The 12,472-nt window shown below is 35.1% G+C and overlaps 1 protein-coding gene across 2 annotated transcripts in view; it reads left to right on the top strand.

The window, feature by feature from the left end:
* The first annotated feature begins 1,811 nt into the window (after window positions 1-1,811).
* slc1a9 (solute carrier family 1 member 9) overlaps window positions 1,812-12,472 on the top strand; it is a 41,648-nt gene continuing 30,987 nt past the window's right edge. The window contains exons 1-3 of one of the 2 annotated variants that reach the window (XM_008416427.2): window positions 1,812-2,017; window positions 2,758-2,847; window positions 3,724-3,833. The gene's annotated coding sequence lies outside the window, so the exon portion shown is untranslated. Of the gene's footprint in view, window positions 2,018-2,757; window positions 2,848-3,723; window positions 3,834-11,127; window positions 11,340-12,472 lie in introns of those variants that run through there. The other variant, XM_008416429.2, reaches the window with a different exon arrangement.

The raw sequence follows: 12,472 nt of genomic DNA on the forward strand, positions 1-12,472 counted from the left end.
AATTCAATTCAAAACTACTTTATTAATCCCAAAAGGAAATTAAATACCACAGACAAGAGAAATCTTACAACCGCTAAAATCTGACGCAACTCTGTTTTGTTTACATTTCATGAAGAAATGTAAAAACGTGACATTTTCCCATGTTGCACTAGTACTTCAATTAATACATTTTTACTAATATTAAGGAATTGACTCAAAACAAGCTCACATATATTTCTGAAAAGTTATTTATCAGTTAGTTTTGTCTTATTTCAAGTGTAATACGATATTTGCACAGAAACTAGACCAAAAATACTTGGTAGGATTTTGTGTTTTTGCAGTGCACCAAATAAATGGTTGACAGCTGCGTCTACTTTCCAAATGTTTGTGTTTAAAATGTCTACCTAAAACTAGGCTCCAAATAGAAAGTAAAGGTATTTTAAAGAAGCCGACTACTTATTGATGTTAAACTCAAAATAAAAACACCTGACAAACATGTGGCTGGTTTTGTTGACAGACCTTTATTTTTCCTTGCCTTTAGAGTTTCTTCCTGTTGACATTTCACCACCTGGAACTGGAAAAGTTTACTTTAAATGGTGCGCAGACAATCACTGAATCGAGAAACTTTATTGCTAACCACAGTTTAATAAAGTCAAGCTCTGGACTTTGATTGGACCATTCCAGTAAATTTAATCTGTAATTTTTCAACCATTATTTTGCAGATTTGATTTCTGAAAATCTATCAAATCTGAAAAACTGATTTTTTGTTGTTTTTTTTAAGCATCACATGGCGATAAATCTGCTGGAACATTCACTCTTGGAAAATCAGAATGGTTTTTTAATGTGCTCTACGAATAAAAGCTGTTTTCCACTCCAAGATTAGATGTTCTTTGCATCTTTACTCTTCCGTAGCTGATCATTTCCAGCACCCAGCTTCTAAAATCTGACTTACGCTTCAAAAACAAACACATAAACCACCAAGCATTTCTGGTTTACTTTCTAGTGCAAACAGCTTTGTTTTGTTTTATTTCAAGTCTGCTAACTTTTCAGAAAGAGAGAGGAATTTTTTAAGTAAATGATTCCTTCGTATTGATTAAAAGGAACCATTTTCACTGGCAGATTAACAAGACATTTTCCCTTGTTACAAAGAAATAATCCGTAATGGAACCACAACTTTCTCATCAATATTAAGGAATTATTGACTTAAAACAAGCTCATATATTTTTCTTAAAAGTTGCTTGATAGGCAGTTTTATCTTTTTTCTAGTGTACTAAGATATTTTCATTAGAAATTTGACAAGAAAAACTGGGTAAGATTTTGTGTTTTTGCACAAAATCACAAAATCTTTATGGTTTTGTGATTCTCTGTAACATTTTTACAGAGAAAAATGTTTCTCTGTAAACATTTTTTCCTGATGTTCTGAACATCTTACTGACCCAAATATTTAGCAAATGTGTTGAGTCTTCTTTTCTATAATTAGCATGAGCTCAGCAACCAGTGATGACAAGCCCCCACTTTAGGGAGGCTCAAATCACACACCAGTGTTTTGAGAAATGCTTTTCTAACTCTTGCTATTATAAATACATTCTCTTAAATATAGATTCCTCTATCTGCCAGCGCAGCAAGTAAACAGGCTGCTTTGAAAGTGTCAGGAATGTCACGTTGTTGTACAACATCTCATGTGACAGTTGAGACGTTGCACTCATAAATCACTCCCGTCTCAGCCGTGAAGCTCGGGAAGAAGCGTTCTTTATGATCAGCGTTTCTGTGGGAAAAAAAACTCCTCCTGTTTTTTATTGGTTTGTTTCTAACTCTGCGTTCCGCTGCAGTGTCGCGGCTGGAGGATAAATGCGAGAACGGAGAACGTGCTGCACACTCCGGCTCCGCCCTGGGGCCTCCGAGCCTTTCCAGGCCTCGTGATTGACACTGATATCTGTCACGGTGGACCTTACAAGGAGGAAGCTGCTGTTCGGATTTCAACAGGAGTGATAGCTCCCCCTTGTGGAAGGGAGGACATTGACAGCGCCTTTTTTCAAAGGTGATCCTTTTATGCTTCCTTTAACAGATTAGCATAAGTCGGTGGGTTAAACAAAACATGATTATTACACATTTTGCAAACAATCATTCCTAGATAATGAGATTTTAGTCTGGTAAGTTCAGAATGAGCTGCTTTAGGGCGTCCTGTCTCTTTAAATGCAAATAAGCTGCTGCTGGCCACGCCCACTAACTAAGCATTCACACTCACAAGTCAAAATGGCTGCAAACAGATGCAAAATTATCCAGCCATTAGGGCTGGACGATGGAATTAACAATGTATACACGATAGACACATCAATATTCTATATCGGTAGATATAGAATATATCTACTGATATATTCTATATCCCAGAACTGCAAAGCATTCTGGGAGATGTAGGCATAAGAAAGGCTTTAGCTGCTCAACCTCTCATTGCTAGTCAAGCTAGGTTTGCAGCATCAACTAACTCACTCTCTGGTTACCTAGCAACTCACTCTCTCTCTCTGGTTACCTAGCAACAACCTGTTGATTAACTTGCACAGCAGCAGTTTCATGTTTTGCCACCGTGTCTCATATCTGCTTAAAAATTTTAAAAAACGACAGCAGCGTGGACTGAAACATTTAGATAGAACAGGAAAAGTCACACCATCAGTTTGGCAGATTTTCAGATATCCAACACAAGAAACTAATCAATAATCATCGATATACACAGTTGTTGATATTGACTGATATGAAACGCTTATTTCGTTGTTGGTTTTTCAGCCATATCGTCCACCCCTATCAACATCTTTGAAAAGCAGAAGTGGAGCCTCCTGCAGAATGAGCAAGAATTCAGCAAGTCGTTTCTGGATGGTAAGTCGACAACAAAACACTTTCTCTTTTCCAGCAGCCATTGTACAGCGAATACAGAGATAAAACCAGCTGATCAAGCTTTCCAGAGCTTAGCTTGGGTGCTAGGTAACTGTGGTTGCTAGGCAACACACCGTGTGACATTACATTTGGGAGGTTTTTTAAACTGCTAATTTTCCAGACACTAAAAAACTGCTGGATGGTTTTTCTCTTCCTTTTTGTAATCACTCTGGCTGTTTTTTAGAAGCAGTTGAGACCCAGATGGAAGCACAAAAACCTTCAAAATGTGAATTTTACAGAATAGGTAATACCTCTCCTTTAAATTGACCTAAATTGAACTTTATTTCCCATTAAAAAAGCCTAAAAGCCTTAAACACACATGAATGTTGTAGATCATTGAATGTTTTTAATTTATCATGTCTTTAATGTCTCATATTTTGTTTTTTGGTTTTTTTTTTTTTTTACCAAAAAGAGAAAATAGGTGATCCAACTAAAAAAAAAAGTTAATTTGTTACAAGTAATCAAATCACGTTTATCAAAATCAATATATTAAGATTAAGTTGTTCAGTTTAAAAACATACATTTCAATTAAATGTAACAAATTAATAAATTTTTTAAAGTTGGAGCTCATTTCTCTTTTTTTAGTGCATGCTCTGTTCTGTTCCGTGTCTTTTCTTTGTAAACAGAAACATTTTTTACATTTTTAAAAATACCTTTATTATGACTCCACTTCAACAAGTGATCGCCGCCTCCTCTCTGTGGCTCAGATTATTTGTAAAATGAGAAAAAGAAAAGAAAAAAAGAAGTGAGTCGACAAAACGGAGAGGAAAGGAGGGAGGGGAGCCACAAGCTGTCGTATTAATCTGAACATTTTCTCAGATGACGCAAAGACTGCGGCTTTGCCTCCTGTCGCCTCTTCATCTGCACATCGCTCTGCGTCGCTCCCGATGCCTCGCTCCAGTCGGATGGGAGACACTAACGCACCACAGGTAAGCCTGCTCACCTTTTCCCTGACGCTTAAATTAAAAAACATCTTTATTTATAATGTTCTCCATGCTTCTACACTGCAAAAACACAAAATCTCACCAAGTATTTTTGTCTTGTGCCTACTGCAAATATTTTTAGATTACTTGAAATGAGATAAAATTATCTTACAGGAAATGTTTTACCAAGAAATATGAGCTCCTTAGTATTGATTCTTCTTATTAATATTTTTAAAACAAGCTGCTGTATCTTGCTGAAAATTTACTTCTAAGTTAGTTTTGTCTTATTTCAAGCATACTAAGATATTAGCAGTAGAAATTAGACAAATAGTTGGTAAAATGTTGAGTTTTTGCAGTGTAAGCACTGTAAAATATGCCTAAAAATGAGGCTTACACTGCAAAAACACAAAGTCTTACTAAGTATTCAAGTGCAAAGATCTTAAGACACTTTAAATAAGACAAAATTAAATTACAAGTAACTTTCCAGCAAAATATAGGAGCTTGTCTTGATGTCAAACTAGAACAAACTCAAAAAAGTGAAAGTTTTTAATTTCTAGAAAATTTATAAGATTAATTTTTATAAGTCAGTTTTTTACTTTTGGATGTCATATATTAAAAAAAAGAATTTCTGAGCTTAAAATTGTTGATTTTTGTGGTTAAAAAAAACAACAACTCCTTTTTTATTCCTATCAATAATAATCCTAATATAATGTTTACAAAACTAACTTACTAGTAACTTTTCAGCTTTATATTAGTTTGTTTTAAGTCAATAATTCCTTTATAATAAATACTTTTTAAAAAGTATTTATTCCATCTGCAGATTACTGAACGTAGAAAAACACATTTTCCTTGTGTTTCACAATCTTCCAGTGAAACTAGTATTTTCTTTATCAATATAAAGGAATTATTGACTTAAAGCGAGCTGCTATGTCTTGATGAAACGTTACTTTTAAGTCAGTTTTGTCTTTTTTGAAACGTAGAAAGGTATTTAGACCAGAAACTGCATCAAAAATATCTGGTAATATTTTGTGTTTTTGCAGTGTATAGAGGAATAATGGAGCAGAATTTACTTTAGGGAGGCAATAAGCTGTGTGAAATTCAGTTTTGTTGGATTGGGAAGAGCAGATCAAAGTGATAAAAATGGGGGAAATGAGGGAGTTTATTAATAGCAGGGCTTTACGGGGTGAAGAGAGCAGATGTGATAGACAGTCTGTGCTTAAGGAGTTCAAACAACAGATTAATACACTGCGATTATCATCCAGCCGAGGGGAGGGGGTGTGTATCTGACATGTGTCCACTGAACACAATCAATTACATGCCAGGGTTTCGTCTCACACACGCACGCACGCACGCACACACACACACACACACAGTAGCATCCAATCTAAAATCAGGACAAAATCCTGGAGGTACCTGAAGCCTAAATGATTTGGGTTTTTCAACATAAAACACATAAAAATACATAAATAAATAAAGAATTTTACGGACTTCTGCTTCCACAAAGTAAAAACTATGCACACACGGAAGAATATCAGCTACTGTCTATTTTTTGTCTTTCATTGTCAGAGATTATTTCAATCTAAAATAGGAAATAATTCTTTAATACTGATGAAAAAGAAATAGTTCCACTGACAGATTATTTCACTTATAAAAAGCACTTTTTCATTAATATTAAGGAATTATTTACACACAAGAATCTGCTCCCATCTACCTGCTAGAGAGCAAAAAGCTGCTCGCTAACAATGATTAGCATTTTTCTAGCTGCTAAGATGTCAATTTAACGCGCTAAATCTTAAATGTACGCCTGCTATATTGAAAAAAGACGCCATACTTTGCTACTAATTGTCAACACTGTGACAAGATAGATAAAAAGGTCAGGAAAAGTTTTAACTAAGAAAAAAATAGTGAGGGAGAGGGAAGTAGCTCAGTTATGCTAGCTTGACTTTGACAACCTCAGCTTGTAGATGTGCTGTGGAATTTGGTGTTTCCGTTCAGTTAAAAAATACACCAACTCTGACAGATCATCAGTAGGTTGTGCTTAAATTAGCTAATCAACCACCACAGTTTTATATTAGCTATTAGCAGCGGTAGCTAATAGCAGCGGTAGCTAATAGCAGCGGTAGCTAATCTACGCGCTCCATCGTTGTGCTAACTAAAACATGCTGAAATTATAGATATAACATCATTCGTTTTCGTGTTTATGAGAATCTTTATTAGCCTTTTAAACTGATGTGTAAACACAAGCAGTTTATGTCAGCTGTCGACAAATTATGGCACTCCGTACTCTCTCTGTCAGTCCGCAAAATGGCGGCGGCAAAAGTTGGAGGAAAACGCCAGAATCAGTCAGTTATTCAACATTCAATACCCAATAAATGTAAACATAATCATAAGACAATACTTTGTGAATTCTGCACCTAAAATTTAACCAATGTATGGAAAAACTAAAACTACTACCCCAACTAAAACAAACTGAACAATATTTAACTAATGGTAACTAAAATAACGGTAGCTAACAAGCTCTAAAAACTAATTTCAACAAACTGAATTAGACAAGAAAAAAGTCACAACAAAATAATACACAACACTACAAAAACACAAAATCTTACCAAATATTTTAGTCTAGTTTCTAGTACAATTATCTCAGTACATTTGAAATAAGACAAAACTAACTTACAAGTAACTTTTCAGTAAGATATACGAGTGTGTTTTAAGTAAATAATTTCTCAATATTGATTAAAAAACAGTAATATTTCTATTGGCTGATTATTTCACTTGTTACAAGCCAATTTTCCCATATTGTATGTGAAATAATCTGCCAGTGGAACCAGAACCGGGTTGCTAGGTGATAGGCTGGGTTGCTAGGTGATAGGCTGGGTTGCTAGGTAACGGCGCCTGTGGAACGTTTACATTTTCACCAATATTAAGGAATTATTGACTTAAAACAAGCTCATACATCTCACTTGTAAGTTAGTTTTGTCTCATTTCAGCTGTACCAAGACATTTGAAACGGAAACCAGACCAAAAATACTTGGTGAGATTTTGTGTTTTTGCAGTGCTATAATGAAAACCCCAGAACTATTCAATCCCTGGTTGGACCGGAGCCGCCGCTGTCTGACCGGCTCCGGTTCGATTCCCTGCAGGTACAACTTGTTTACTTAATGGATCCAGAAAAGCTGACTTGTGTTAGCCGATAATGATTTGCAAGCTTTAAAGTTACAATCATGGTTTAAATGGTCCTGCTGCAGATTACGCTTCAGATGTTCGGTTGGATGTTCATAAGGACGCTTTAGCATGTGGACTGAAGTAACCTCTACACTGCAAAAACAGAATCCTGACAAGTGTTTTGGTCTAATTTCTTACTAAACTTGAAGTAAAACAAAACTAACTTATGTCATCAGCAAGATGTAAGAGTTTGTTTTAAGTCAATAATCCCTTAATATTGGTGAAAAAGTACTAGCAAGACAAGACATTTTCCCCACATCAGTGGGAAAAATATGGATGAAAAATCATCTATATTAACAAATTATTGACCGAAAACAAGTTTCTTGGAGAAAAGTTACTTGAAAGTTAGTTTTGTCTTTCTTTTAAGTACAAAGTTATATTTGCTAGAAACTAAACCAAAGATACATGGTAAGATTTTGTGTTTTTGCAGTGTTTAAGAAAGACAAATCCTAAACTTGTTGAGCATATCCGGATGATTTATTTCCTAATTTTGCACGTTCAAACTGACAAACAAATTGTCCTTCCAGTCTTGTTTGACTTGCAGAGCATCACTGCAGCCGCCGTCCTCCTCTCGCTCTGTTAAACGGGTTCTGGCAGCGGGGCGGGGCGGGGGATTACCTCTCGATCCTTTTCGCAAAGCTCACACCAAACAATCAACCGCTGGAAAATAATCCTCTGAGACGCACAGACACTCGAACACGCCCGTAGCTGGGATGACCGCAGATGTCTCGGCAATCATTTATACAGAATCTGCACTTCAAGGCGCCTCGTTTTGCAGCTGTGATATATCAAAACTTTGAGTTTTGTCTCAGTTTTTGTGGTTAAACCAGCCGCGTTTCAGAAGGTGTTAAAAGACGGACAGCAGCACAAGAGATTAGTTTGAATGAAATCAGTTATCAAGGGATAAATTCAGAGGTTTAGAAGGAAGCTGATCCTGTATTTTTCTCAGATTAAGATTTATTACACATCAATCAAGGATTATCCCAGAAACCAACCCTCTGAGCTTATAATTAACACAGTAAAGAATAAATGTACAATTATGCTAAAAGACTTCAAATTAAATAATTACTAATTAAACAAAACTAAATGCATTTCTGGATTTATTAATTCGCTGCAAAAACACACATATTAACTATAACCCAGATTAAGGCCCTTCTTTAAACTCTTTTTAGTCTTAATAACATTGTGGTTATTAAATTGTCTGTTCTCAAAACTGCCCTTCTTTGCGTTAGTGTGATATATTCTTTGTTTTGATCTTTTTTCTGGATCCTTTGACTTCAATTACTGCAAAAACTCAAAATCTTACCAAGTATTTTTGGTCTAGTTTCTGGTACAAAATTCTTAGTACACTTTAAATAAGACAAAACTAACTTACATGTAACTTTTTATTAAGATATATAAGCTTGTTTTAAGTCAAAAATTCCTTAACACTGATGTTAAAAAGTACTAGCTCCACTGACAGGTTACTTTGCTTATATCAAGACATTTTCCCATATAATAAGTGAAATAAACTGCCAGCGGAACTAGAACTGGGTTGCTAGGTAACGGACTGGGCGTGGCTGGTGTTGCTAGGTAACGGTGACAGTGGAACTCTTTTACTTTTTCATCAATATAAAGGAATTATTTACCTTAAACAAGCTTCTATATCTCGCTGAAAAGTTACTTGTAAGTTAGTTTTGTATTATTTCAAGTGTACTAAGATATTTGCACTAGAAAGAACGGTTTTGTGGTTTACCCATGTGCTGTCTGTTATATTTTGTTCCTGTATTTATTTATTTATTTTTTTAAAACTAAAGTTATTAGTAAAAAAAATAGACAAGGAGAGGAAACGAACTGCTCCTTAAATATTCTTCACCTCTTCAGAATAAGAGCATGAATATAAACGTCTAACTGCTTGAAGAATTCTTAACCAAAACTTCAACACAGATGTCAAACTTTAATCAACTGAGAGTTTAAAAAACAGCCGAGTAAATTTAGAGTTTATTTAGTGAGCTTAGCTGTTTCAAAGTTAGCTAAAACGCTAAGTGAAACATTAGCTCTGCTATTAGCGCATTAGCAGACGCAAGCTCAGGACTGTTTGTAGTTAAAACCAACTCCAAGCTTTTTACATTAAAGGTTTCAAACATGTGGTCATTCTATTGAATCAAAAAGTTTTAACACTTTAATCAATGTTCAAAGTATTATTTTAGAAGCTTCTCTGAATTTCTGAATGAGTTGGATGACCCGAATAAGGAAACTTAGACGGACCGCACCGGGTCCAAAACTTAAAAACCTTCGAATATGAGATACATCAGCATAAAGGTTACTGTGGTAAACCCTAAGAGTTTAATGGGGTGAAAGGTCAAGCCTGAATTGTCCCATTCACTACAGTCTTATTTAAAATTCTCTCCTAATTCTTGACAAATATCATGTTTTAAAGTAAGTTGTTTAAAATCTTACAAAGATGTTTCTACACTACTTTCCACTACAACCAAAGCGTTTGTGCTGCAGTATTTTTATTTTTGTTTGATGTTTTGTCTAAATATGACAGTTTTTTTAGTTTGCACCCACCAGTAAAATGTTTTAGAGTGTTCTCCTTTGTTCCACAGCTTTAAAGATGAGAAAATATTCCCAAATCTCCTGCAAGGAATCAAATTTTCCCTCCTTCGAAGCGAGAAACCTCTTGTTCTCCAGCCTGAGTTATAATACCTGTGTCATGTTTGGAGAAAATCCAGGATTTACTTTAAGCTGCTTGACCTATCTGAACCCGGCGAATTGAATTTCTGTGTTATTAGGGATCCTAAGATGTAATGCGATATAACAGGCTCGTCAGTTCTGTTGATGTAAATTCAGACTTTCCAGGCAAGATTTTAGAGACGTAAGAAGTCGAGCCAACAGGACGCGCCGATTCCTCTATTATTGTTTTTCCACATTTGGAGGCAGCTTTGAGTATTAGATGGAAAACAGGAGAAAATTTCTGGAAAAAAAAAACTCAGAAATGTACCAGAAACACTGTGGAAACGTGAAAGGTTAAAATTTTGAAACTCATTTCTGAGATTAATCTCAAATTAATTCTTTAATTTTGAAACTAAAATATTTTCTAGCTTTTCTTTTTTCTTTTTTTTTAGAACATTTCTGAGATTTAATCTCAAAATCTTTTTTCAGCAGAAGTTTTGACATTTTTGATGGAAAAATTCAGATTAATCTAAAAAATTAGAATTTTTTTGAAGCAAATTTTTGAATTTTCAAGGTCAGAAATGTCCTTGTTTCTCTATAAAATTCATAAGATTCATCTTAAAAATGTTAAACTTTCCAAACACAGAAATTTCCAGAATCTTTCTGAAATTATTCTGAAAATTTCAGATTTTTGTTTCTAGAAAATTTGTAACTTTGCAACACAGAAATGTCCTTTTTAAAAAAAAAAAAAAAAAGAAATTCTGAAATTGATCTAAAATATTTTGTTGTAAATTTGCTCCATTTTTCTATGTAAAATGTGTCTTAATATCCCATTGCAGCTTTGAGTTTCTGAATCAGGAGGAAAATGTTGACATGTTGGCTCCTGCCCTGTTTTTGAAACATTATCAGATTTATTGTTGCAAAATCTTACCAAGTGCTCTGGGTCTAGTTTCTAGTGCAAATATCTTCATTTCGCCTTATTTCCAGTGTACTAACTTTGAAATATTTTCTCAGCAAGTCGCAGGAGGACATTTTAAGTCAATAATTCCTTAATAATGATGAAAAAGTTTTTTGTTATGAGTGAAATAATCTGCCAATAGAAATTGCGCCCATAGCTTCTTGAAAAGTTACTTGTAAATAATTAGTTTTGTTTTATTTTCAAGTGTCTTAAGATAATTAGAAACTAGAATATTAATTCTTGGTAATGTTTGGTGTTTTTACAGCCTTTATTCTGGTCTCATCGCCTATTTCAGCTCTATTTTAGTTTTTTATCCCCCCATCCAAATCCGTCCGGCTCTAACTACCTCGTTCCTAAATGATTTTCCCGATAATGGACCTTTCCGCCTCAGATTTGTGTAAATACGACCACGTGGCCAGCTGTCATCACCAAGCAGTGTTCATACTAAGAATGATGTAAAGATTGGAAAGAGGATTTGCGATGACTACAACAGAGTCTCCCTCCCTGCCCCCCTGCGTTTCTCATAACTCCATTCATCGAGGATTACATCTCTTTCCACTGAAACTTGGCAGGACACTAAAACGCACCGTTTCAGTTCCGTACTCGGTCCGGCAGACAATACAGCGGCGCTGAGACGATGAAGGCGTGGAGATGAAACCCTGAAGGAAAACAAAACAGTAGGTGACCTTAGATTGCTGCGTCGTTCGTTCGTCATTCGCCAACATGATGGGTTGTAAATAAAACACAGCAGATTAAAGCTAATGCAGGTGGTAGACTTTGGGTTTTGTCGTGACGATATGTTCAGTTTTTAGATTTGTCTTTGCCTGGTTGTGTTTTTGTTTGTGGAAATTAATTATTGCCCAGACTGCCAATCCGAATCGCAGCCGTTCTGTTCCAGGATGACGACACATTCCAGCCCATTTGTCTGTAGGTCAGTCGCAAGAAACCAGATAATCAATGAATCGCATGTTGAATTAAAATGAGCTCAATCATTTCCATTTACAGGATTTATCGTTTTTCTCGTTTTCTACTAAAAAACTGGATGAGAAAAGCTTTCAGTCTGGTGGTTTGGTCTGATTTATTGAAGGATAATTTTTTATTATTCATTTTATTTGTTATTTCTGATGTTTTGTTTATTTTTTTTGGATATTTAAAATGTCTTCCAGTTCCAGTGTTAAATGTTTATTAATTGATCTTTGTGTGCATTATAAGCACATTATTATTATTATATTAGTGGAAAATTGTCTCAAAACAACAATATTATTATCATATTATCATGACAGGCCTATTTGTGCAGGTTATGCCCTATTTCTGCAATTTAATGTACAAACCATCAGTAATAGTTGCGATTCAACACAAATGTGTGTAAAACTTTGTCAATATTCCACTAATGTCGACAAAACACAATTTTGTAATTGTTTCCATTAAATAAGAAACACACTTAAAATCACACCTGAATAAGTTTGTTCATGTCATAAATCATTAAAAAAACATGCTGCACCATCATCCTCCAACTACTTCCTGTCGTCGTCTTCTTCGTGGTTTCTGCCAGAGGCAACATCTGGTTGTTGGTCATGTGACATTTGTGATGCGAAAAAAACTGTTTCCATTGCAGTTTTGCGAAATGCACCAATTTCAAGATGGCTACAAAAAAAAATACGTGTTTTCAATAAGCACATTTATTTTCAAAATGACAATTTACGCAATCAATGGATATCCATCCATCCATCCATCCATCCATCCATCCATCCATCCATCCATCCATCCATCCATCCATCCATCCATCCATCCATCCATTTTCTTCCGCTTA

Source organism: Poecilia reticulata, linkage group LG8 (assembly GCF_000633615.1).
Source record: "Poecilia reticulata strain Guanapo linkage group LG8, Guppy_female_1.0+MT, whole genome shotgun sequence".
NCBI classification, from domain to species: Eukaryota; Metazoa; Chordata; class Actinopteri; order Cyprinodontiformes; family Poeciliidae; genus Poecilia; species Poecilia reticulata.